Below are 22,613 nucleotides of genomic sequence, written 5' to 3' on the forward strand. Positions count from 1 at the left end.
TTTTTTTTATTTTTTCCCGTTCGTTTTTCTTCCCTCGTTCTCTTGGAGGGACCCTCTCCCAAGAGCTGCAGGGCTTTCAAGTGACCTGCTGAGTCCCTGGCAGGGGTAGTGAGATCATTTTCATTTGCAGAGTGCAAACCATACAAGACTTCCCTGTGTATTGTTTCTCCCCTGTAGAATCTGAGCATGCTGCTGATCATTTGTTGATATTCTGCAGCAGCCCGACATGCAGTGTGTGCTCTAGACAGTATCCAAATGTGATTCGAGCTAAAGGACCCGTTTCCTATGAACATAGAGAGCTGGAAATTATCATTAGAACTGCAGAGAAATAACCTTTAGGGCTCATTAAAATTCTATAAACGGAAACTCTCTTCCTGTTTTCCCTTTCATGAATCTAGCCCAGCGTTGCAGACCCTCAATGTGGGGGTGGGCTGGGACCCTCCTTTCCTTTGCTCTGCTCATCAGGTTCAGGAAGAGATTTTGCGTACAACATTTTTGCATTTTCCTGCCCCTTGGGATGTGTGTAGATCGGAGAAGGCAATGTCACTATGGAGTTCTGGTCGCCCCCAGTCCTGTCCCTGCTTCTGGCTGTCTGGAGGAGAAGTGAAATTGCTGCTGCTTGGTGCAGTTCAGGGAACAAGAGAGAGAGGGTGGGGGGCCTTGTTTACTGCATGGTCTTGGCCTCTGATGAACAGTGGGAGTCAGAAGAGAAAAGGGAAGCTTTGCAGGATGCTCCAGACATCTCTCTGCCCCCATGTGATGTGTTGGGGTGTATTGTTTGTATTTGTTAATTACAGCAGCCCCTCCCGTTTCATTGCGTCTGCAGCAGTTCCCCTTGCTCCCTGCGCCCCAAGGATGGAATATTCCTTCAGCTCCTGTGCCCAGCCGGGGAACCGGATCCCTTTGCCAGGAGGTGTCGCCTTGTGCAGGTTGGGCTGAGGGCAACACTTGCTTTCCCATGGAATATTAATGAATCCAATGAGGGGAATGAAACCGCTGATGACACAGAACCTTCTTATTATTAAACAGATGGGAAATTGATGTTTATGGAATTTGTGTTTTAATCATATTACTTAAACTATTTGGCAGGGAAACCCACATGAGCACAAACGCCAGAGATGCCTTTGATCTGTGGCATGTTGCCTTTGGGGTATTTTCCGTGACTGATAAAGGCTTTGCTTAGCCCTGGACAGTTTCCCTAGCTTCATAAGCAAGCGATGGAAATGATAAAACCAGAGCCAAAACCTCCCAGTTGGGCTTTTTCTGTCTCCTTGGGGACTCAGGCAAGTGCGTGAGCCTCTTACACTCTCAGCGGTGCTGAGGATTTGGTATGTTTCACCCAGTGATACATCCACACATGGTTTCATATAAACAGACACACGCATGTACACTGCAAGACTGCAAGCTTTACAGTTATTGGAAAGACTCCGGTGCTTATACTTATGGGCTATTATCGCTGCTTATAAAGTATTTATCAGCGGTGGCATTTCCACACTCTCGCTCTCTGTGCAGATGAAATACGCCAGGATGATTACAGGTTAAAGCTCCAGTTGTTGGGGTTGTTTTGCACATTAAGTATGAAATAAACCCTTTGGTCCCTGCTTTTGCTGTTGGGTGAGATTAGAAGATTGCAGCATAGGTGTGAGTGCAGCTGTAAATATTTAGTTGAGGCATCTGCCTGCTAATGAGTTTCCAATAAGCAGAATCAGGGGCAATAATATGGTGGCTTTCAAGAGCAAACAAGTGCTGTGTGTTACTGCAGAGTCCCATTTCCACAGCCCAGCAGCTCCCATTGTCCCATCTCCTCCTGATTGTTGATCAGGCATTAAGAAAACACGTCCCTCCCTCCCTCCCTCCCTCCCAGAATAAAGAGATCCGGGGAGGTTTTAAATTCCTCTGTGTTTTTTTATTATTATTATTCTTTCTCTTCAGAAGAACACAACTAGGAAATGATTGGATCTTTGACAGAACAAAGGTATTTTTGATGGGCTCTGTAATATAGTGTGTTAATGCGTCCAGTCCCTCATTGTCTGCTGTCTGATCCCATCCTTCTGCCAGACAGTCACTGCGGGATGAGTCACTTTTAATGTCTGATAATCAAGGTGAATTTTCAAAAAGCTGCCATTTTGGAATTATGCACTATATCACCGTCTCAGGGACAAGGAGGGCAGGTGGGCCAAGGGAAGGCTAAGAGAGACATCTACTGCCCCTTTGAGGTACTGCAAACTGTAAGATGGAACGTGTCATTCCAGCAAGACATACATAATGGGAAGTAGACTGTGTTAATTACAAATTAAAAATAACTTCAGCACTAATGAAAATTGTATACACAGGAGAAAAAGTCTTAATTAAAATAGACTAGGTGCTGGAATTAGCTATCAACCCTTTGAGGGGGGGGGAATGGATTCTGTACCTACAGAATATATTGTGGTCCATGAAATAACATGGTCCAAAGATCCACATGGAAAAAGGATTTCTCCCCCCAAGCGCTGGTCAGCAGCCACGCCTGTGGAAATGAGGTCTAGCTAAGGCACCTACCCCGAGGGAATTGGGGGGGCATGAAGAAGGAAGGATTTTGGACCCTTTGTGACCTAGTCTCTGCTGTTCACACGCTGAAATGCCTAGTAAACAAAGGCTGACTAAAGGCAATGTGTGGCCGCTCTGTCCAAGGTGGCACACTCCCGCATGAGGAGAGATGTGTAGCCAATCACCTGCAGTCACAAAGAGACGTTTCTAGTGGCTTTTCTAAGCCAGCGGCGCTGTTCTGTTATACAATAACGGAGCTGAACACGGAAGCACAGGGATGGCTTCTCTGTTTATTGTTCAGAGAGCTGGGCACCTATGAATAGTAGCAGGATGTTTTGACTAGGGTCCTGGTCTCCACTGAGCTATGCTGGGGGGATTTAAAGCTGAAGTTTCAAAGCCTTGTGCCACTGTGTGCTGAGCTTCTCCGCATGGCTCAGGGTCTAAAAGCACAGGCATTCCCCTGGCTGTGGCAGTGGTGAGTCAGCGCTGGGTACCTGGGTGAGCCTTATCTCCCCTCTTCTCTTCTGAGGAATGCTCTCTCAAAGGGCTGCTCAGGTGGATTCCTGCATCTCTCTCTAGCAAAGAGACTTCAGTCCCTGCATAGCATCCTCTGCAAAAGCCCTGCTAACAGACCACGGCACCTTGTTATTCTGTGGTGGACACCCTCCTCCTCCCCCTCTGCCAAGCCAGGACATTACAGCCAGGAGCCGGTTGCACAAAGCAAGAGTGTGTATGTGCAGGCTCCCTGTGGAGACCCCACTACAGAGTTTTAAAATGAGGATTTTGCGCACCTGGTACTTCCTCTGCTCAGGTGCCACATGGCTGATATTCTTGTTCACCTCGTTCATCTGTGCAGGCAGGTTTGCTGAAGACTCCTTCCCCCCCCCCCCCCGCTGGTCAGATGCTGCATTGCACCGCAAGCCTATTCCCAGCGCAGAAGCTCTCTTGTCTCTGAGGACTCTACTCCTCCTCCTCGTGGGAAGCTGCAATCTTTTCCCTTGGTATGAATCAAAATTGGGACAAAATCTTAAGCCCCTGGCAGCCTGGCAATCCCTGTTGCTGCTCCGGCAGCGATTAGGATGTATCTGCACTGCAGCGTTAACTCGGGTGATCGGCTCCCAGGTGGGAGCACCTAGGTCAGCCTAGCCCAGGTGTGAGCAGCCACACTGCAAACCCACACTCGAGTTACTGTGTCTTCCCTGGTGCTGCACTCCCTTGTGTGTGTTGCTAGAATACTGTGGGCACATCCCATGGTTCTTTGCATTGCACTGCGCTAGGAGTCTGTCCCAGGGAGTAGTAGGAGAACTTGTCTGACCTTCTGGGCACATACGATGAATTGTGGGATGCCATTGGAGGGCCATGAGTACTCCACTGATTTAGCCTGTATCTTCACTGCAGAGTGGGCAAGTTACCAGCCCAAGTGAAAGCCTCACTTGGGTTTTAGCCTATGCCCCTACCTGGGCCAGCTAGGCTGGGTCGAAAGCACCACCAGACTGGGATGAGAAGGGGGTGTGTGTGGACAGTAGGGGAGTTAAGGGTAAGAGCCCAAGATCACTGCAGCGTTAAGAGATGCCCTTTGGGCAGCCAGGCCTGAGCCTGCTTCACCAGTCCTCCAGAGAGATTTGGATTCACGCAGGAGTGCAGACAGCAAGCCAGTGGGTCACCACCAGCTTGTCACCATGTGCTCATCACAAGCCCATGTCTAGACTGGCACACAAACACCTTCCTACACACACACCCCTCTACTGGTCAAGTTATTGAAAAGCCCAAGGAACCACACTCACCCTCTGCCAGCTCTTCTCTTTGGCACCTCTTGCCCACATACAGCAGGGTATATGGTGCAAGCCGGGGCAGGGGCCCTGAGGAGAAAGGCTGGGAAATGGCACTGGTCCCGCTTCTGAAGACACAGAACTTCCAGAGAGTTCACCAGAGTTACCCAGTAGAGTTCAAAGGACCCTTACACATGTTGTCCTAGTCATTTTCTTTGTGGGAATCTCTTTTGCGACCAGATATTGAGCAGCCTGGGATGTGGGAAGCCCACCGATCAAAGGAAGCTCGTCGCTGTAAGGTTGACAGAAATCCACAGTCATGCCAGCTGTCCTGAAGCTTCTGGATACTGGGCATCATCCCTACCCCTGAAGGAGGGCCTGGCTTCCATTTCAGGGCTTAGTCGTGTCCAAGGAGACAGGAGGCTTTTCGTCCAGTGCTGTGTCTGTCACTGCTCAGTCTCTGGTAGGATGAGGATTTGGAAGGCAATATTAGATTTTCTTTCCCCCATTATCTGCTCTGTAGACCTCAAGACCCTACCGTATCCGCAAAGCATACCAGACTGGTCATCTACAATTCCTTCAGCTCATAGCAGAAAGCATCTCCTCCAGAGTGCAGGACTGCCATTTGGGGTGCCCTTGGCCCTCACGGCGTTCCCAAAGCTGATGGGAATCATGGCTTCGAACCAGTGAGCCAGGAGTGCAGCGTTCTCTCCTTATGGGATCTCTGGGAAAGGCTGCCTGAGCAAGAGAAGTAGCTTCTCGTATTCCACAAGCCACCCATTCTCACCAGCACAACTCATAATCGATAGAGGAGAGCTCCCCGATTCATTGCCAAGGAGCCTGCTCCAAGACACAGGGGGTACAGAGGCCCGTCCTCAGAACTTGTTCCGGAAAAAAAAAAATCAAATCTCTGCCACTCAGTAACAGGTCTCCTAGGCTGCAGCCCCGTCCCCTCTGCAGAACACTTGTTTTCTTTGTGAGCACTGTGGCCCAGAAGCCAATACTACACTTGTGGGCCATTCAGCCCACAGCATGAAATCCCACACGCAACTGCTGGCTCTCCCACGCCAACCTTCTTAAGGGAAAATGCTGTCAGAGCACTCATCCATCCATATCCAATGGACGCCAGCCAGTAATCCAGAGATGTAACCCAGGGAAGATGGACCTGGATAGAAACCAGCTAAGTATAAACCCTTCAAATCACAAGTAGTTGGGAAGGACACCAAAGCTCTCCTCCCCAAACTCCTAAAGGGAATCTCAGCCACTTGTATGAATGGCGACAACCCTCCCCTATGGCAACAAGTAGCCAGGGGACCAGAGAAACGGTCTGCTCCTCTGAGCAGTGTCTGCAAGGAAAACATGGTACGTGAGGAGACACACTCTCCCAAGTACGTGGAACCTCAACCAAGAGTGCCCTTGATCTGACCCAAAAGTACTTTGTACCACCAGTGGATCATATTGCAGACTTCTCCAACAGGAAGGTCCCGGATTTCTGCCCCAGTCAGAGGTATCCTTAGGCCTGACAGAACTGCATTTTCCTTCCCAGGGCCAGGTCAATTAATGTATCCTCCTTGCTCCTGCTCGCTCCACAGTCATTGATGTCCTTACCCAGTAAGGACATCTGCAGGGTTATCTTGAAGGAGAGGGGGAAATGTGAACTACAGCTTACAGGGTTCTAAATTAACTATCAATTCAAGAAAGGCCCTGAGCTCATGGGATTGTGGATGGCTCAGGAGACCTTGGCTCAACATGCAACTGTGTTTAAAAAAAAAACAAAACAAATAAGGTGTTAGGCTGCGTAAGGAAAATGATAGAGAAAAATACAGAGGCTGATATAACACCATATATAGACCAATGGTTTGCCCTCATCTGGATACTGTGTGCAGGATGGTCACCCCATCTCAAAAAGGACATTGCAGAATGAGAGGGGATCAGAGAAGCGCGATACAGGTAAAGGCTGGAAAAGCTTTCATATGAAGAGAGATTGGGATTTTACCTGAGAAATGAGATGAATAAGAGAAGATATGACGGAAGTACATAAAACAATCAATGGTCTGGATAGAGTAGGATAGGAGCTTCTCTTCTCCGTGGGACATTCAATGAAACTTAAAGTTGTCAAATTCAAACTCAATAAAAATAAATACTTTTTATACAGCTTTGGACAGTGGAACTCATTGCCAGAGGATATTGTTGAGACAAGAACTTAGCAAGATTCAAAGAAGACCTGGACATTTTGATGGATAAAAAGAATACACCGAATTGTTATAGCTAATGGTAACATTTTAGAAGAGAGAGAGAACCTCATGCTTCAAAGCCTAAGCCAGTCTCTAACTATTAGGGGTTAGGAGGTAACTCTCTTGGTGGACAGATAAGTCAGCTTCCGGGAAGAAGGGGACAAATAACATTACAGTCTCAGCCAGAGGAAAATAAAATGGTAACAAGGCAGAGCCTCACCTGGTCGCATCTTTCAGCCTAGGATCGTGTTTGGAGGAACAAACAAAAACAGATCTTGCTGCAGTTACAGCTTGTGGTCATCAGCATAACGCCTAGAAAGTACAAGCCAGGCAAGTAATCCCCCAGTTCCTCCGTTCCCCTAGCTAAGGCCTGGCTCAGGAGTCTCCTGTGTTGGGAAGAAAGGCAAAGCTCACTTTCTCTCCCATTCCCCAAAGCCTCTGTTGCTTGCTTTATGGCTCCCCTCAGGAGGCACGTCTCTCAGTGCCGCCTGCCAGCAGCCTAGCTGTCCCCGCTTCTCTCCACATACTGCAGCTCAGGCAGCTCGAAGGGCTAGTACCACCTTTCTGGCCAATAAAGGGCCTAACCTTTTGCTGCTTCACACAGGGAGGGGACACCTACACTTGTCCTGAGCTACTCGGGTGAGTCCAGATGTCCTGAGACGGCACCTAATGGCCTGGAGCTGAGAGACTGAGCTTGCTTCAGCACAGCTGCTGCAGCGTCTGAACGACTCCTTATTCCAGATGAGGCAAGACTCTGACAGGAAGATGTGAAGAGTTTGGTTGGTATCATGTGCAGAAAGAAATGCAATTACTTTGCGAACAGCAGTCAGAGATGCACTGGAATTTCTTTGAGCAAGTTTTCATAAAGACATGAGCCTCAGCTCCCTCAGATGTGAGCTTCTGGTTTCTGGCACTCTCAAGCCACATTTGCCATTTTCTAACCGAATTCTATAGCTGCATACCACCAGATTCTTCAGAGACCGTTTAGACATCCCTTTGTCAGCCAGCAGACCTTGAGTCTGGTTCTTCACGTATTGATTAAATTGTGAAGAAAGGCAGCTGTGCTTGTACTAAAGGAGATTTAAAGTAGGCTTTTTCCTAGCCGTTACTTCAACAAGAAGATGAAGTGAACTACTTTCAATCAGAAATCTCTACCTGCAGTCCTTTCCCAATAAAATCATGCTTCACCTAGCTCCAGATTTAGTTCCTAAAAAGAACATGGTGTTTCATTTGAACCAGAGTCTCTTTCTTCACCATTTTACTCCAGCCTCAGGCATGCTCTAGAAAAGTCATTGCACACCCTGGTTGTTAAACAAGCCATCATATTCTCTTTGCACAGCATTAGGGAGAGGTGAAAGGTAGATGCTTTCCATTTTAAATGATAGCCTGATAAAGCATTGCTTCTAATCTATCCGACTCTAGCGAAATTCCTCCTTGGGATATTAAGAATCATTTGACTAGGGGACTGCTACATTGTGGGCATAAAAGGACAGAGTTACGTGCGGAGAGCTCTGCAGAACTGCTACATGTCTTTGCTTCAGTGTTTCACTAACACCACAAAATCAATATATGGCCTTCAGCTGGTGCAGCTTTTGGCCACAGACTTCTTCAAGGTGCTCTTGATAAACCCCCAGAAAGTAAATAACTGGGATACTTGGGGGGTTTGCCTCTTTGAGTTTGCATGTTGAGTCCCACCCTGTCACTGCTTTGTGCTTCCCAGCAGAATGGAGTCCAAGGTGTTCAGTTTTGACCTATAAAACTGTAAATGGGCTGGGACCTGTTTCTGCCCCATGCCATGGTGGTGCACCCCTGACTGGCTGGAGCCGGGGCTCCCTTGCTGTAACAGGAAGGGAACTGCTGGCAGAACATTCTCTGTGAGGGCATGTCTGCTTTCAGGCTGGAACAGCCCAGACTTGTTCTCCGGGATGTGTTACAAAGGCCTTCTGTTTGGGGAGAGTGGAAGGACTCGTGTTCTCCCCAGTATTCCATGTTGTCTTGCTATTTTCTGTGGGTGGTCTTGCTGTTCTTTGTTTATTGTTCTGAATGGTAGTTTTAATTGATGCAGGGCATCTACACCTGGGACAGGTGTCTTTTATGTTGCTTTAAAGTCTAAATAAATAAATAAATGCAAAAAAATTATATATCTGTGGAAAATTGCAGAATGCAGCAAAAATAGCAAACTCTAAATCACAGGATCCATGCCCATAATGTTCTCCTTTTCTTTGTCAATGTATTGGGGTGTTTTTGTATTTTTGGGGTGCATTGGAGATTGTCCTGGGAGATTTTCAGTGAGACATTTAAAATCTCATATGCAAATTGTCCCAGCAGCAGCCCTGGGTCCGGACACAAAAGGTGAATGTGCTGGGATCTGTCAAAAGGGTGGGGCCTCCATTATACTCTTTTTAAAGAAAAGAGCTTAGCAGATACCCACTGAGCATACTCAACGTGATATTTTGCATTTGCTTAGTTTGATGTTTAATTTGGGAAGGTGCTAGGCCTCGGGAAGGTTGTCCAAGCTAAGCTTAAAAATGTAGCTATTTTAATATGGCCCCGTTTAGAGAAGTGTGGTCAGAACTCTTTGTCGCTGGTGGAAGTAGCTTTTTCACTCTCTCCATAACTCCAAAGTAGGTGAAGAAATTTTACTCAAACATTTGAATAAATGAATCTTCAGGCAGAGACTCAGCATGGAAAATTCCAGCCCCAAGATGTGACTGTTTTAGAGAGTTCTGAGCATGTGAACACGGGAGGTTTTCGTGCCAGCTGTTTTGTGATCCTAACTATTTCCTCAATCCTGCAAACCCTCAAGCGTGTGTGTAACTTCAGCCCACCTGCTCTAATGGAATATCCTGTCTAAGGAGAACAAACAGCTGGAATAATTCATTCAGTCCAAGATCTCCTACAGGAATTCTCAGACAATCTCTTCAAAGTCTTGATCAGCCCCATTAAACATAAACCTGAATAATAAGTGATTTGTCAGCAAAGGACCATCTCACTATATTGTATATCCAGTTCAGGAATGTGGAAAATAGATTATTAGATTTTAAGGCCAGAAGGGATCATACTGATCATCTAATCTGACCTCCTGCATAACACAGGCCATCAGCTTTCATTGAATTAATTCCTGCTTCAAGTCCAACATCTGTGGTTGAACTAGATCAGACCTTTTAGAAAAACATCCAATCTTGATTTAAAAATTGCCAGTGATGGAAAATCCACCACAACCCTTGGTAAATTGTTCCAGTGGTTAATTACCTCGCTATTAAAAATGTGCAGTTTATTTCTAGTCCGAATTTGTCTACTTTCATTTTCCAGCCATCAGATCTTGTTATACTTTTGTTTGCTAGGCTCAAATTTCTGTTCCCTGTATAGATACTTGTGACTCAAGTCTGTGATCAAGTCACCTCTTAACTGTCTCTTTGTTAAGCTAAATAGATGGAGCTTCTTGAATCTATCACCGTCATGCAGGTTTTCTAATCCTTTAATTGTTTTCATGGCTCCTCTCTGAACACTCTCCAAGTTATCGACATCCTTCTTGGGTTGTGGACAGGACACAGTGTTCCCGTTAGCTGTTGCATCAGTGCCAAATACAGAAGTAATATAACCTCCCTATTCTTCCTCAGTATTCCCATGTAAACATCTCAGGATTGCATTAGCTTTTTTGGCCACTGCATTACACTGGGAGCTCATGTTCAGCTGATTGTCTACCAGATTCAGTGCTTCCCAGGATAGAGTCCCCCCCTCTTGTAAATATGGGCTGCATTCTTTGTTCCTAGATGTGTGAACTTATATTTGGCTGTATTGAAATGTATTCCAGGACCACTCTGAAACCCCTGGCTAAAATGACTCTGGCGGGGTGGACCACGCTCATTAGCCTGGGTAATTGGACAGCTGGTCTGAGAGAAGGTTTCTCCAAAATAAACCTGCAGGCAGCAAGTCCTTCCGTTGCTCGGTTTATCTGGTACCTTTTCACACTTGGTCTACACTAAACCCCCAAATCGAACTAAGGTACGCAACTTCAGAGACGTGAATAACGTAGCTGAAGTCGAAGTACCTTAGTTCGAACTTATCTCGGTCTACACACGGCAGGCAGGCTCCCCCGTCGACTCCGCGGTACTCCTCTCGTCTAGCTGGAGTACCGCAGTCGACGGCGATCACTTCCTGGTTCGACTTATCGCGTCCAGACAAGACGCGATAAGTCGAACCCAGAACTTCGATTGCCAGCCGCCGAACTAGCGGCTGGGTGTAGACCTACCCTGAGAGCTCCTTATTTTAAACCTTCAGGCGTGTTGTGGAGCTGGGTCTCACTCGTCACAGGGGCCTTGGACATGTTTGAACAAATTTGGATAAGAAATAAAGTTAGGAATGTTTGAAAATCTCCCTCTGCCCAGGGTGAAGCTTTCCTTTCTTTCTGGCATGGAGCAGCATGAGCCTTGTTCTCTAAAAGTAGGACAGTTCGGATGGCTATGTCAAGAAATAGGACATCTGGTCTCCTACCTTAGGATAGGCCAAAAGTCAATTGACTCATTGAAAATTAGGTCACCTGGTCACTGCATACACAAGGTCATGTGCCACTTCTCCACCAATGGGTAGCTGATCAGTACTTCTGCTGCCTACTGAAGAGTACATGTACTGTGAGAAGGCACTAGGTCAGGAGATCCGTCTTCTGTTGCCAGCTCTGCCATAGACTCTCAGTTAGATCTTGAACAAGTCACTTTGGCTCTGGATTTTCTAAGCTGTGTATGCAGAAGTTTGCAAAATGACAGACCTAATTTGTGTGCACAATGACCATATTTAGACTGCATGCACAACTAGGTGTTTGTCTGCACAAATGCCCATTATGCATATAACTGGCCATTGGGATGCACAAATACCATATTTGCATGTGCAGTCATAGTAACAGCATGTGCAATTTAGGCATGCGTATAGCTTAGAAAATCAAGCACTTAATTTGACCAGGCCTTAATTGCCAGCTGTAATGACACCTGCTTACCTCACAGGAGGGTGGTGAGGTTTAATTAATTAATGGTCATAGAGTGGTTTGAGATCCTCACATGGAAGGTGCTGGAGATGGACAAAATAGTACTGATAGCACAAAGCTTAAGTCCCGAGCCCCTGACCCAGCCGTGTTGGAGTGTGTGTGCTAATCCGTGGGTAATCAGCATGTAGATGAGAGACGGGTTGAGGACATGTAATACATAACGTCAAAGCACTTTCTGGACATGAGAACTCTTCCCCATCCTGGGCAGACAGTATCTCTGCACACAGTCACTGGGGGTGTGCAGTCTTCCTGTGGGGATGGAAAGGGTGTCTGGTAGTGTGAGAGCGAGGTAGGGGTGTCTAAGGACAGACACAGTGCCGCTCCTCGAAATAGAAAACATCTCTATTGCTCTCCTCCCTCCCACATCTCTGTCTGTCAGCCCTTCTGAATGAAAGCTCGGCTTTCTTTGTTTTCCTGATTTCCATTTTGTATCCTAAAATATTCACTCCGAGTTCCGCTTGACAGACGTGCCTAATCTAATCTCCACGTCTGCTTTCTAATTTTCCCAGTCAGGATAAAACAAATCGGCTGGCATTAATTGCCTGCGCAGTGGCCCGAAGCTTTGAGCTGTGATTTACGAGCTCGGAGCAGGCGCTCTGCAACACATTTTTCTTAATTTATTTTTAATGAGTCTCTCAATTAATTTTCTTGGAAACATCTTAATGATGTTGGAGGCGGGTGTTAATGAGGTCTACACCAGCTCCTCATTTTGCATATTTTAAAGTGCTGAATGGCATCACAAGTGCACACTCTTAGTTTTAAGCAGGAAAACTGCTTATGGTTGGATGCAGAATTTTTTCTAATGTAGTGCCTCTCTTTGCTTAACCTGTCAGACTTTACAGGTCTGTGGTGGGTCTCCCTGACACACCCAGCCATGCTTTCTGACTCCACGAGGTGCAGTGAGAGTGCACAGTCTGCCATGGTGCCACGGCTGAATGCCAGGGCCACTTACCCAGAATGCAGATCAGAGTGGGGAGATGGGAAAGGTCCATGGGCTACTGTAGGAGACACTCGAGGGCAGCACTGGGGCCATGTCAATGAGCTCCCGGAAACCCTGGCTGGTTAACCCCTCCTTGTGAATTAACCAGCATACCCAGTCCACCAGGGTCCCTTCAGCAAGTGTCTTTATGATCGTTCATGTTCCAAGTACATCCCCACATAGCAGCAGTTTTGTGGAGCCCCCTTCCTGCTCCCTGGCTCAGCTGTTTGTTCTGTTTGCTGAGCTACCCACACAACCATGAGTGGGAGATACACCCAACAGTACTTCATGACGTATTTTGATGATGGGGGACACCCTCCACCTGTTCGCCACTCACCTGACCAAGAAATGTCCACACTACTGCTCTGGAGCTGGGATAGGTCATCATTCCCTGGGCGATGCTCTCCTCATTCCCAGGAACAGGGACTTTCTCTACACCTTTCCTCCATTTCCGCTACTGTTGAAGGTCCTGAGAGAGACAGAGCCCACATCATTCTGAATTCTCCTACTTGGACGAGACAGACCTGGTATCCTTACCTGTCACAGCTCATGACATGCCCACCGATCCCTCTCCCAGTCATTCCGCACATCCTCTCACAGAACAGGATGTACCCTACATCCGAACTGGGGGATTTTCCACCTCAAGGCATGGCTCCTGCTTGGTTCCAACACCTAGAAAGCTCCTGTTCAAGGGTGGTACAAGAGGTTCTGTTTCACAGCAGAAAGTCCTCAACTCGACATACTTATCTGCAGAAATGGTCCAGATTTCAAATTGGGTGCTCTTCCCAACAAATCTCCCCAACATCCGCGACTCTTCCACGTCTCCTAGACTATGCGTTGACCCTAAAGAGATCAGGCCTGTCTTTAAGCTCTCTCAGGGTCCAGTAAGCAGCTTGAACAGCTTTCCACCAACCTGTACACAGGTACTCAGTACTCACCTAATCACTAAGAAGTTCCTCAAGCGTATAGTAAACCTCTTCCCACAACCTTGACTTCCAACTCCCACGTGGGACCTAACCTGGTACTGAAAGGATTGACTAGGCCCCCCTTCAAACTCATGGATATCTGTTCGCTTACGCACCTATCAATGAAAACAGCCTTCCGGATAGTGATTATCTTGGCCAGGAGAATAGGGGAGAGAGCTGCTCTGATGGTGCATCCCTGCCCCCTTCCTTCCCCCCCTCCCCCCGGTATTCTTTCCAGACAAGAGTACGATTAGGCCGCCTCCAAAATTCATCCCTAAGGTAACCTCCCCATTTCACATGAATCAGTTGATTCTCCTTCCAGTCTTCTACCCCAAGCCTCACCAAGACAACAGGGAGGGTATACTGCATACCCTGGTGGACAGGAGAGCCCTGGCCTTCTACCTGGACAGGACTAAGGCCTTCAGGAAGTCCCCTAGACTTTTCCTCTCCATAGTGGAAAGACCCAGGGGCTCAGCAATATCAGCCCAAAGTCTTTCTAAGTGGGTCTCAACTTGCGTCAGACAGTGTGACCACGCTCACAGCACGACTCCTCCAGACTAGTGGTTACAACTCTACCAAGTCCATCTCTTCTTCTGTCGCCTTCTTCAAGGATGTCACTATCTCTGAGATCGGTAGAGCAGTGACATGGGTGTGAGACCACGCTTTTGCAGAACACAATGCAGTCATTGGGGACTCCGCCTCCCAGAGCCATCCCGTCCACAGGACGGACCGGGACAACCACCCTGGGCCCCTCGCTTCAGGGGAGGCGCGGGGGGGGCCAGGGCAGTCCAGGGCACTAGCGGGGAGCCTGATGCCGGCAGCCGGGGTCAGGCCCGCACCCCGCACTCACCGGCCCGGACGTTTATTTCTTTTTCTTGCCCACAGCCCCCCGGGCTCGGGCTCAGTCTCTGCGGCAACAGCAGCAAGCAACCCGGCCCCAGCGCGCTCCGCTCCGCTGGCTCCCGGCATCGTCTGCTGCCACAGGGTCCTAGCGCCCCCCAACCACTAGTGCCAGGGCAGGCTGACCCTGACCCTGCCCTTCCACCTCAAGCGGACCCTTCCCTTTTCCGGCAGGACCCTCGGCCCTAGCACAAGTGAGTGCCAGCCAGTAGTCTCCATCATCCGTCACCCAGCACTGGTGTCCCCGCAATGCCCCACACCTCTCCCTTCCGCTGCCCTTTTTCCCCTCTCCCAGCACTGGGTGGGGTCCTCCAATGCCACCTCCAGGCCAGGCCCAGCCCTTATCACCCCCCTGCCTCAGGGTCCTCCTTGCCTTTCAGCTCTCCAGCCTTGAGGTCCCCCTCCCCGCTGTACCAGAACCTGGGGTCCCACAACTCTGCTCTCTCCACCACTGACCAGTACTGGGATCTTCCATCCATCTGCTTTTCCGCCTCCCCTCCCCCTCCCAGTCCCCAGAGAAAACAAATCTTAGAGCTCCTCCTCCATGCTGGAGGGTCCTGGGGTCCCCCAGCACCAGGGCTCAGATAGGCTCTCCAAGAGCCACCCAGTTCCGGAGACATGGGCTCTCAGTGTTGCAAATGTGTAATTACATTTCTTTTTAAAATCCACTGATAGTAGCGAGACCATATGCACCTGGGAAGTGAGTTTGCTGCAAGGACGTCCAGGAAGGTGGATTTCAGATTGTAAGCGGCGTGACACTGTTCATGATCGGTGAGGGTTTTTTTAATTATATGAACTTCATTATAATTCTAAAAAAGAACTACACCATCTGACCTGAGCTCTTGTGCAGCTGATAAGAGAGTACCAGCCTTTTGCTGTTCTCAAGCCATGTAGCCAATAAGCACACAATGATTTCGAGATCCCCGACTCCATGGGCACTCTCTGCTGAGAGCCAACTCTGGGTTCACTCGCTGCTCATAGAATCATAGCACTGGAAGGGACCTCGAGAGGTCTCTAGTCCAGTCCCCCACACTCATGGCAGGACTAAGTATTATCTAGACCATCCCTGACGGGTGTTTGTCTAACCTGCTCTTAAAAATCTCCAATGTAGAGATTCCACAACTTCCCTAGGCAATTTATTCCAGTGCTTAACCACCTGACAGAAAGTTTTTCTTAATGTCCAATCTAAACCGCCCTTGCTGCAATTTGCACCCATTGCTTCTTGTCCTGTCCTCAGAGGTTAGTTAACAAGAACAATTTTCTCCCTCCTCCTTGTAACAACCTTTTATGTACTTGAAAACTGTTGTCATGTTCCCCCTCAGTCTTCTCTTCTCCAGACTAAACAAACCCAGTTTTTTCAATCTTCCCTCATAGGTCATGTTTTCTAGACCTTTCATCTTTTTTGTTGCTCTTCTCTGGACTTTCTTCAATTCATCCACATCTTTCCTGAAATGTGCCGCCCAGAGCTGGATACAGTACTGCAGTTGAGGCCTAATGAGCACGGAGTAGAGCAGAAGAATTACTTCTTGTGTCTTGCTTACATCACTCCTGCTAATACATCCCAGAATGATGTTTGGTTTTTTTGCAACAGTGTTACACTGTTGACCCATATTTAGCTTGTGATCCACTATGACCCCCAGATCCCTTTCCGCAGTACTCCTTCCTACGCAGTCATTTCCCATTTATATGTGTGCAATTGATTGTTCCTTCCTAAATGGAGTACTTTGCATTTGTCCTTATTGAATTTTATCCTATTTACTTCAGACCATTTCTCCAGTTTTTCCAGATTGTTTTGGATTTTAATCCTATCATCCAAAGCAACCCCTCCCAGCTTGGTATCGTCCGCAAACTTTATAAGTGTACTCTCTATGCCATTATCTGAATCATTGATGAAGATATTGAACAGAACCAGACCCAGGACCAATCCCAGAGGGACCTCACTCAATATGCCCTTGCAGCTTGACTGTGAACCACTGATAACTACTCTCTGGGAACAGTTTTCCAGGCAATTTTGCACCCACCTTATAGTAGCTCCATCTAGGTTGCATTTCCCTAGTTGGTTTATGAGAAGGTCATGCGAGACAGTATCAAAAGCTTTACTAAAGTCAAAATATACTACATCTACCGCTTCCCCCCAATCCGCAAGGATTGTTACCCTGTCAAAGAAAGCTATTAGGTTGGTTTGACATGATTTGTTCTTGACAAATCCATGCTGACTGTTACTTATCACCTTATTATCTTCTAGATGTCTGTAAATTGATTGCTTTATTATTTGCTCCACTATCTTTCCGGGTACAGAAGTTAAGCTGACTGGTCTGTAATTCTCCGGGTTGTCTTTCCCCCTTTCTATAGATGGGCACTATATTTGCCCTTTTCCAGTGCTCTGGAATCTCTCTCGCCTTCCATGACTTTTCAAAGATAATTGCTAATGGCTCAGATATCTCCTCGATCAGTTCCTTGAGTATTCTAGGATACATTTCATCAGGCCATCATGACTTGAAGACATCTAACTTGTCTAAGTAATTTTTAACTTGTACTTTCCCTATTTTAATATCTGATCCTACCTCATTTTCACTGGCATTCACTATGTTAGATGTCCAATCACTACTAACCTTTTTGGTGAAAACGGAAACAAAAAAGTCATTTAGCACTTCTGCCGTTTCCACATTTTCTGTTGTTGTTCTCCCACGCACACACAGCCTCAAGCTGAGTAACGGGCCTACCCTGTCCTTGTCTTCCTTTTGCTTCTAATGTATTTGTAGAATGTTTTCTTGTTACCCTTTATGTCTCTAGCTAGTTTAATCTAATTTTGTGCCTTGGCCTTTCTAATTTTGTCCCTACAGACTTGTGCTGTTTGTTTATATTCCTGGTACTTACATAGGCAGCATCCATGCCCCACTTTCTCCCCACATCATCTTCGCCATCCCCTCCTGCTCCTGATTATCTCACTTGTAGATGAGGTTTCTGCCCTCGGCTTCCCTGCGTCTCATGCTGAGGCTGTGGGGGGAGATGAGGCAGCTACATGTGGAGCTCTGTTTTTTGTTCTCCTCGGACCTGCTGGGGACTCAGGGATCGAAGCAGGAAGACAGAGAGAGGGCTGGAATTATTGGACCAAGCTGGCATTTTCGAGTTCAGTGACAGTTCCTGGGCCTGACCTGAACAGTGGCTGCTGGTCTCTTTAAGGCAGGTACTGTGGATTTTGCTTCTCAGTCTGTTCTTTTTAACTTGTTCCCTCCTCTGGTTTACAGTTCCTTTTGTCTTTAATTGGTGATTGTGTGTGTGTTTCAGTGAAATATAGCAGCTGTATTGCCTTTTTGTTTTCTCACAGCATGTCAGTCTTCATTAAATCAGAGAGGAATGAGAGAGGATTTGCTTTTGTCCCCGCCAGAACGTGGCAGCTGTTTAATTTCAATTAACATGGCATTGAAAAGAATACCATTAAGGCAGTAATTAAAGTGAGACAGGGCTTCTCTCTCACCTCCAGCGCCTGCCTGATTGTGGGGAGCTGAGTCATAGCAAAGGAGGTTGAGTTGGGTTTGGGGGAATTCTGCTGCTTTGGGCTTTCTTATTCCTGTCACATGAATGGCAGCCCAGGGCTATAGGGGTGCAACTTTCACTAGACTTACTGCTTTGTGTAGTGTCCACTCCATGCTGCTGAGCTAGCCTGAATGCCATCGCACCCCCCAGACGCTCTGAAGTGACCCCCTTCCCCACAACAAGCTCTAACCACCCCACTTCCTTTCCTTGGCTCTGACTGCCCTCTATTCTCCCATGCTGATGATTCTTCAGCCCTCTCCCCACTGAGAATCATTCTGATTTCCCATCCCACTGGACAAGCTTCCTGATTCGCTCCCTCTCCCCTCTCGAAAAGCACCTGGCCCTTCACATACTCCATTTGGAGGGAATCCGGTACATTCTAAGGCCACTCTACACTACTGCTTCTAACCACATTTGTAGCTGGCTACTGGCATGGCTGGCTCTAAAGAGGATGGTCAATGCGTAGTAACCGTGGCAGCTAAAAGTGTTTTCACCCCTTGGAGAGGCCAAGACCAGCATGTCTGTCTTCCTGTAACCAAGCTGTAATGCTTGGCTTGCTGTGCTCACAGACCCTCTAATGAACTGGGCGGCAGGCCCACCTTCCTCAGCTCTGTGCAAAGTGCCTTGCGCTACATGCTGTGGGGTGTGCACATCTTCTGTAGAAAACTGTCCTGAACTTCCCAGAATGCACCGATGCAGACAGCTGGGCAGCATGAGAGGTGTGGGTGACAAGCTTGGTTGACACATGGCTGTGTTGTGGAAAAAACAGCAGTGTGAACGCAGTGTGTTGCTGAATCAGATGAGTGTCATGACTGGTTACGAAAGGACGGTTGAACTTTTAGTGTGCATTATGCAGTTATTAGCACTCCAAGCCATTTCTTGTCTTCCTGGCTTGGGGAGCAAGTCTTGTAAACAGATAAAGAATAGGTAGGATTTTAACAGCTCATTTGTGGCATTCTCACATCTACAGTGAACTACTTGGGTGTGCAGACTGGAAATGTGGTGTTGATGCTTTGGATAGGAAGTCATCAGGACAGAAATGCTTTTCCTTAGGTAATCTCTTTTACTGGACCAACTTCTGTTGGTGGAGAGACAAGCTTTGGAGCCACACGGAGCTCTTCCTCATGTGTGGGAAAGGTAGTCAGAGTTCACAGCTGAATACAAGGTCCAACAGATCGTTTAGCATAAGTAGTCCCTTAATTATTTATGCAGGCGTGTCAGGGACATGAGGGAGGCTGTGCTCTCAACCCTTACTTTTGCAGTTCCTGACTTCTAAGTGTTTAACTTTGCAAGCTTGATGCTTCATTCATAAGTTTTTGCATTTAATTTCTTTGCCTTGTATCTATATCCCCCCTACACTTGTAAGTGCTGTGTGTTATAACAGGTATTCACATTTGTTAAGGTTACAGGATGGCCTGACAGGTACCACAGTAATGAGAGAGAGAGACGTTGCAAACCATTCTCCCTTCAAAGCTCCCATTTTCACATGCCTCTTTTGACCTGGAATTTCCCAGGGTGATGTTCTGTCCAAGATTTGCCAAGATTTACGAGCCTCATCAGTAATTATTGAGTTTGGAAAAAATACACTTTTTCTGGTTCTAAAGATATTCTAACCACATTTTTTTAGGCTGCATTAGAGCAAAAGTGTTTGGAAATTGAAATCTGGTCTTGGTCTGGTCCTTATGGAGCACTAGCGCCTTTGCTGGATTTGACAAACCTTGATCAAGGTGGAAACAGCTTATGTGTTACATATGGCAAATCTGTGCTCCGAAGAGAAGCACAGGATAATTAATATACACAAATGCTGCCTGATGGATGACTGGGGTGTTACCTAAACACCTGTTTTAATAGCAGACCCATGATGCGGTGGACATGTGGATTGCCTCCAAGTGCCGAGTTCAGGCACAGCTGTTCATGGTTTGGCCCCTTTTCCTCATGCATAGCTCATTGCTTCACCAGGTTGTGGGGAGAAAAAACAATGAACCTCAAAGTATGAAAAACAAAATGAGGAATAAGCAGTTGACCCAGGGCATCCACGGGATAGTCAGGACAGCCCTGCTATGAGAGAACAAAGGGCATATCTGGAAACAGGCAACGTGGCATGAACAGTTACTTGCTCCAACCAACAGACTTTATAGCTTGTCAGAAACCTAACGCTCCCTGCACACCTTTGTTTTTGTTGTTTTACCGCTTTGCACCAATGCAAATGGCAAATGTTGCTATATCACAGGCAAATACCGGCTCTAAAATGGTGAGGACAGTTCTGGCTGGCAGAGCTGCAAGGCAGGGTGGGTGTGGAAAGCTGGGTACATGTGATTGTATTATCTCGGAACACGTATGATGTGTGAGCAGATGTAGCTGCACTGGTCATGAGACGGGGCTGGAGATACAGAATCTGTAACCTCCATGTCGCTGATCTGAATCTGCCCTAGCCTAGGGCTTGTCTACACGAGCAGTGTCCTCATGGGGACTGGCGCCGCTGTAACAATAGCAGAATAACTTCTGGTGTCGCTGGGCCAGGAAATTTCCTCCCATAGAGAAGTCCTTAGTAGTTCCCCTCCAATAGCTGTTTGGTAGCATGTGTCCTTGTTCACTTTCTGCTGAGCTGTGTCCATGTCACAAGGCGACCATCACAACAGGCACAAATCGGGGCTCTGGTAATACCCTGACACAGAGCCAAAAGGCACATTGGCCATGGAGACAGACATTGCCTCCAGCGCAGGCTTGATGCCCGTGGCTGGGCAGTGGGAGGAAGCTAGCACTGCAGCTGCCAGGCCTGGATCTCAGTGGGTCGAGAGCTGCCGTCTCCAGAGCTCTCCGTCTGGCTCCTTCTAATGAGCTCTGAACACGACACTTAAAACAACAGAAGATTCGGAACTCCTGGGTAAGGTACCATGGTAACAGCTGCCAGCATATATTGATAGTGAGACTTAATTCTGCACCCCAGTTTATCAGCAGTAGCAGGACAGTGTTTTTTGCTTCAGCAGAAATCTGCAGGGTAGGTTTGTCCTGGGGTTTAAGCTGGAATCTTCTTAGTCAGGAAGGAAACTAACGTGCCAGAAGAGAAGGTGATGGTGGGAACCACAGGTTCACCTCCCAGGTGCTGTGTAGGACCCAGCTGTGAAGGGAGCAATGTCGTATGGCACCCTCTGCTCCTAGTGTGAGAATTTCTGCCTGATTATTGATCTCTAATACAAAACCTTTTCATTTCTCACCAGATATTTCCTCTTTAGCCAGAGAGCGACTTGCACTGCTCCCCTCTTCTGTGCATACAGCACTGCTAATAGCACCAGCTGGTCCAGCCCATGCTCCCCAGCTCCCTTCTATACGTGTCCACACACACACACTGTACTTGGAGAAGGGAGCTGTTGTGGGTGGAGAAGTGATCCTGAAGATCAGACTAGCCCTGCTTGGAAATCCGACCATGATCTGAAGCCAGTGCAGCTACCTTCCTTCCCCTCTGTTCCAGCTTCACCTAAGGTGAAGTGCTGGCACCTTTCGCTTTGCAGTTGGAATCAAACACATGAGCTTTTCCACTCCGCTCCCCTATTAAAGGTTACTAATGGGTGTCTTGAGCTCAGTTGTGCTCATCCTTAAAACTCAGCTCCAGATGGTCTCTGTTTAGCTATTGAAACAGGCTCCTAGTCACTAAGAAGTGACACTAATAATGGGGAGGTCACTGCAAAAGCAAGAGCCTGGCGAGGACAGTCAGAGAAGGAGCGTCTCTCCCTTTCCTGGTGTCCAGCCTGACCACTAACGGGACCTGACCAGGGGAGTGGTGCCTCCCTTTCCCCTTAAACACCAGAGCCCAGGAGCAAGAACACCTTGTACTGAAGCTGAAGTGTCAGCTTCCACTCAGGCCTCGTCACAGGGTGTAAAAGGAGGCAGGAGATGCTGAGTTCTGCTCAGGGTTTGCAGGGAGTGTTCGGTGGCTACCAACCCCACCCCAAGGCTTCTTCTGTGAGTTACCATGTTAATACAAGCAGTGCAGGGACTCCAAGGGCCATGGAGCAGACTTGTCAGGGAGCCCAGCTCTTATCCTTGTTGCTGGGATGTTGAGTGCAAGACCCCATGATGTCTGCCAAAGCGCTCTCTGATTCTGTTCTGTTCTGTACAGGTCCTTACACTGCCCTCATCCCCCTATTCTCTGAACACCCTCCTGTAGTGCAGGGAGTGAGATTGGGTGAGGTCAGAGAGAAACAACTGAGAGATTTCGACACTAGTGTGAAGAGCCTGGGCAACAAAATGGAAGAACAAGAACTACTGGTGCAGGACGTGAACCTGGACATTATAGGGCTAACAGAAAGATGGTGGACTAGCAGCCACGCTGGAATTCAGGTATTGGCGGGTATACACTGTTCAGGACAGAGAAATGAAAGTAAAGGTGGTAGGCTAGTGTCGGACACCTATAGTGCAGTAGACTGTAAAGAAATAAGAAGTGAGAGTATGGATAAAACAGAGTCAGTCTGGGTCAAAATCACCTCGGGGAAGGATTGTGAGAGAGGTTCTATGGGGGTCAAGTTTAGATCTGACTAGAGAGAGAAACGCTACCAGAAATCGTGCCATTAGGGGAGACTGACTTCTTCTCTATAGATTGGAGAACAAATGCTGCTAATAATGGTCATGCCCAGTTATTCCAAAGTGTGATAGACAACATATTTCTTC

General features: G+C 47.6%; 1 protein-coding gene across 1 annotated transcript in view; it reads left to right on the forward strand.

Moving 5' to 3' along the window:
- The window catches only part of LOC112106282 (centrosome-associated protein CEP250-like), a 218,602-nt gene that overhangs the window by 152,783 nt on the left and 43,206 nt on the right, over positions 1 to 22,613 (forward strand). The gene's annotated exons all lie outside the window — the stretch shown is intronic.

This window comes from Terrapene carolina, unplaced genomic scaffold (assembly GCF_002925995.2).
Source record: "Terrapene carolina triunguis isolate 2854851 unplaced genomic scaffold, T_m_triunguis-2.0 Scaffold32922, whole genome shotgun sequence".
Classification (NCBI taxonomy): domain Eukaryota; kingdom Metazoa; phylum Chordata; order Testudines; family Emydidae; genus Terrapene; species Terrapene triunguis.